Below are 5,520 nucleotides of genomic sequence, written 5' to 3'. Positions count from 1 at the left end.
CAATACAACTTATTATAGTTCTGATTTAATGACACTTATTTTAATTGTTTTAGAATTGAGTAGCAAAAATGCATATATATCATTCCAATGGGGTCTAGACGATTTGTGAGCCAAATATAAATAATTATAACCAAAGGGGAGTGGATTTTCTTTTTTTTTTAATTTATTGATATATTTATTTATATTTCAAATGATTTTCCCTTTTCTGGAACCCCACTCCCCGAAAGTCCCATCAGTCCCCTTCCCTCCCCCTGTTTTCCTACCCAACCCTTCTCACTTCCCTGTTCTGATTTTCTCTATACTGCTTCACTGAGTCTTTTCAGAACAAGGGGCCACACCTCCGTTTTTCTTGTACCTCATTTGATGTGTGGATTATGTTTTGGCTATTCCAGTTTTCTAGGTTAATATCCACTTATTAGTGAGTGCATACCATGATTCACCTTTTGAGTCTGGGTTACCTCACTTAGTAGGATGTTCTCTAGCTCCATCCATTTGCCTAAGAATTTCATGAATTCATTGTTTCTAATGGCTGAATAGTGCTCCATTGTGTAGATATACCACATTTTTTGCATCCACTCTTCTGTTGAGGGATACCTGGGTTCCTTCCAGCATCTGGCAATTATAAATAGGGCTGCTATGAACAGAGTAGAGCATGTATCCTTATTCCATGGTGGGGAATCCTCTGGATATATGCCCATAAAATTACAAAGTTTCTGTATGGCAAAGACACCATCAAAAGGACAGATCGGCAACTAACAAATTGGGAAAAGATTTTCACCAATCCTACATCAGATAGAGGGTTAATATCCAATATATATTAAGAACTCAAGAAGTTAGACTCCAGAAAACCATACAACCCTATTTAATAATGGGGTACAGAGTTAAACAAAGAATTCTCACCTGAAGAACCTCGGATGGCAGAGAAACACCTTAAAAAATGCTCAACTTCATTAGTCATTAGGGAAATGCAAATCAAAACAACCCTGATATTTCACCTTACACCAGTCAGAATGGCTAAGATTAAAAATTCTGGAGAGAGCAGGTGTTGGCGAGGATGTGGAGAAAGAGGAACACTCCTCCACTGCTGGTGGGGTTGCAAATTGGTACAACCACTCTGGAAAGCAGTCTAGCGGTTCTTCCGAAAACTGGGCACCTCACTTCCAGAAGATCCTGCTATACCACTCCTGGGCATATACCGAGAGTGGATTTTCTATTACCCTCAATGACAATTTTTATCCTTCTTGAACATTTTTTCCTATGAAAAATGTATAACTTCTTTGAGAATTTCATACATGTTTACATGTATATTTTTGGTATCTCTCTGACAGAGTCACCATCCCTACTAAGTGTATCAGATTTGTTGTTGTTGTTGCTGTTGTTGTTGTTGTTGATTTTTCTCTCATTCCTTACATCTTAATTACAGTTTTACCTCATTCCACTCCTTTCACTTCCTTCCCATGCCTCCTTTCCCCCAGATCAATTCCTCCTCTATTTCCATTCAAAATAATGGTGCTCTCCTAGTGATATCCACTGAATATGGCCTGAGAAGATGGAATAACTTGGTACATATCCTCATATCACAGCTGGATACGGAAATATATTAGGATGGAAAGGGTCCCAGATGCAGATAGAAACAAGTTTCCAATTTTATCACAAGGACACCAAGATACACAAAATTAATGCATATGAAGAGGACCTGTCTCACATCCTTAAAGCTTCTATTTTGGTTTTTTCAATTTCTGTGAACCATTATTAGCTCTGCTTAGATTGTATGGGCAGTGTTTCTCATAGTTTTCACATCTCCAGCCTTACATTCCTTTCTCCTCCTCTGGTGTGGGGATGCTGATGTTCTTCTTAATGTTTACTATGGTTCTCAATATTTGCTTTGATTGGTTGATGGTTTATGCCTCTCTGATGACAATTACACTAGGCGCCAATCTTTGAATGTAGCAGAATACCATTAGGAATCACTTCACTGACTTTTTGCTGGTCACGTTTGGGCCAATGCTAGGTTTCTGAGCTAATTTGCCTCTGGTTTTTAGACATCCAAACAGTATTCAGCATGAACTCCCTCTTGGGTTGTGGACTGCAAGTTGGACCAGTCATTGATTTGTCATTCCGACATCTTTAGTCCCCCATTACTCCAACATATTTTTTCAGGCAGGTCAGATTATAGGTCAAAGGTTCTGTTTATGTGTTGACTTCCCAATCCCTTGCCCAAAACCTTCATGTGGTTATAGGTGATAGTCAGTACAGGCTCTGTCAGGAGCCATCATCGGACAAACTAATAACTAGCAAGTTATCTTGAGATGAATCTGTTTTGGAATAATAAATATCTATGACAAATTTGCTCTAATACACAAGGCCCAGGAGAAAATTGTTTCAGGAAAATTTCCTGTAATTAATAGGATATTCATTCTATCATTAAACATATACAATCACTATGTATTAGCCCACTATTTTGAACAGATCTCTTTAGAAAAACGATTGTTGTCTTGTAGTGATGCCATATAGAAAAGTAGATGACTTCTTCATTTTCTCTTTTTTAACTGTGACCTTTTACAGTATTCTTTTTTAATTGAATAGTTTATTTATTTACATTTTAAATATCATCCCCGTTCCAGGTTTCTCCGCAGAAACACTCTATCCACACCCCCTCCCCCTGATGAAATAAGGGTGCTCTCCTCCCTACCCTCCCACTTCTGACACCCCGCAATTGCATTCCACTTCATGGGGGAATCAAGCCTTCACGGGACATTTCTACCATTGAGGCACAATAATGCCATCCTCTGCTGCATATGCAAGTGAAGCCATGGGTCCCTCCATGTGTACTTGAGTGAGGTAACACAGTAACCAAAGAACACACATTGTATGCACTCACTAATAAGTGGATATCAGCCCAGAAGCTCAGAATACCCTAGATTCTATTCACAGACAAAATGAAGCTCAAAAAAGTGAGATCAAAGTGTGGGTACTTTGGTCCTTCTTAGAAAGGAGAATAAAATACCCTTGGGAGAAGATTCAAAGACAAATTGTGGAACAGAAACAGATCTATCACATATACAGTTTCCAAAATCTAGACTGAGTTGTGATTGCCAACACGTGCTTGCTGAGGGGAGCCTGATATAACCATCTCCTGATAGGCTCTGCCAGATACTGACAAATACAGATTTTGATGCTTGAAGTCAACTATTCGACTGAGCACAGGGTCCCTAATGGAGGAGTTAGAGAAAGGTCTGATGGAGTTAAAGGGGTTTGCAGCCCCATAGGGAATACAATGATCTCAACCAACCAGAGATACCACATCATCAGAGCTTCTAGGGACTAAGCAACCGACGAAGGGATTCTAAATTCTTAATGATTATCCTACAAGAATTCCAAAAATTATTTCACCATTTATTAAGCTCTTTTATAGTGGGGTTTTTATTAGGTCCTTCCTGATAGTCAAAACTGCAATGAGAATTCTGCCAGTCTCCCATTTATTACCAGTTAATTTCCTCTTATATAGTATGTAGATGTATTACTATTTAGAACACATTCCAATAAGTTGTAACACCAGTAAAAGTCATAAAATGATTTCTTAAATGTGCTACAGCATAAGATAATATATTGACTGGGTTTTTAGATACAAAACTACACTAATACCTGCACATATATATTTTTAATTTTCCATAAACATGTAGAGCTATAACAAATGATGAATATTTTGCCAGATAATTACTCCTTTTTTAAATTAGGTATATTCATTATTTACATCTCAGTGTCTGCTCCCTTTCCTGGTTTCCCCCCTACCCCCATTATCCCATAAGACATCTTCCATTCACCAATCACCCAAGACCAGTTTCCCTATCCTGGTTTTCCTCTACACTACAGCATCAAGTCCTTCCAGGATCAAGGACTCTCCTCTATTTTGTGTCAAACAAGAGCATCCCCTGTTTCCTTTCTGAAGCCATGCTTTCTCTTTGGTTGATGGTTTTATCTCGGGGAGCGCTGGGAGTATTGCATGATTTATATTGTTTTTCCTCCTGTGCTGCTGCAAAGCCCTTCAGCTCATTTGGTCCTTTCTAGAGCACCCCCATAGGCACCCTGTACTCAATTCAATGGCTGTCTGAGAGTGTCCAACTCTGTATTTGTCATGCACTAAGAAAGCCTCCCAGGTGATAGCTATATACAGATCTGGTCAGCCAGCACTTGTGGGCATCGATAATAATGTCTGGATTGTATGACTGTAAATGGGATGGAACCCTGGATAAGGTAATCTCTGGGAGGTTTTTCCCTCAGAGTCTATTCAATCTTTTTCCTTTGTATCTCCTTCAGTATCCCCTTTCTACTAAGTATCCCCTTTCTACTAAGGACGCAAGTAGCTATACTTTTATCTTCCTCTTCTTGAACATCATTTGATATGTGAATTGTGTCTTGGTTATTCCAAGTTTCCAGACTAAGATCCACTAATAAGTGAGTACATATCATGAGTGTTCTTTTTGTGATTTGGTTACCTCACTCAGAACGATATTCACCATTTCCATCCATTTGTCTAAGAATAGTACTCCAACAAATTGGGGGAATGTCTCCCATCACAATAGTCACAAACTATATAAAATATCTTGGTGTGATTCTAAACAAACAAGTGAAGGATCTGTATGACAAGAACTTCAAGTCTCAGAAGAAAAAATCAAAGAAGACCTCATTAAATGGAATGATCTTATATACTCATGGATTGGCAGAATTAATGTAGTAAAAATGTCCATCTTGCCAAAAGCAATAAACAGGTTTAATTCAATCCCCTTCAAAATCCCAACTCAATTCTCCACAGAGATAGAAAGAGAAAGAGCAGTTTGAAAATTCATCTGGAATAACAAAAAACCCAGGATATCTAAATCTAGTCTCAACAGTAAAAGAACTTCTGGGGGAATCAGTTTCTCAGACCTCAAGCTGTACTACAGAGAAAAAAAAAAGACATTAAAAACTGCATGGTATTGGAACAGTGACAGGTAGGTAGATGAATGGAATAGAATTGATGACTCTGAAATGAACTGCACATCTGTGGTCAGTTGATGTTCGACAAAGGAGCTAAAACCATCCAGTGGCGGAAAAATATTTCAACAAATGGTCCTGGCTCAACTGACAGGTATCATGCAGAAAAATGCAAATCAATCCATTTTTATCCCCTTATTCTAAGCTCAAGTCCAAGTGGATCAAGGACCTCTAGATAAAACCGCACACACTGAACCTAATAGAAAAGAAACTAGGGTAGAACCTTGAGCACATAGGCACAGGGGAAATTTTCCATACTAGAACACCAATATCTTTTGCTCTAAGACAAATAATTGACAAATTGAACCTCGTATAATTACAAAGTGTCTGTAATGCAAAAGGCACTGTCAAAATGACAAAACTGCAACCAACAAATTTCAAAAAGATCTTTACCAACCCTCCATCCAACAGAGTGTGAATATCCAATACATACAAAGAATATAAGAAGTTATACAAATAACCGTATTAAAAATGGGGTACAGAGAA

The sequence above is a fragment of the Apodemus sylvaticus genome (genome assembly GCF_947179515.1).
Source record: "Apodemus sylvaticus chromosome Y unlocalized genomic scaffold, mApoSyl1.1 SUPER_Y_unloc_1, whole genome shotgun sequence".
In the NCBI taxonomy this organism is placed as follows: Eukaryota; Metazoa; Chordata; class Mammalia; order Rodentia; family Muridae; genus Apodemus; species Apodemus sylvaticus.
Note: the sequence above shows the minus strand (reverse complement) of the source record.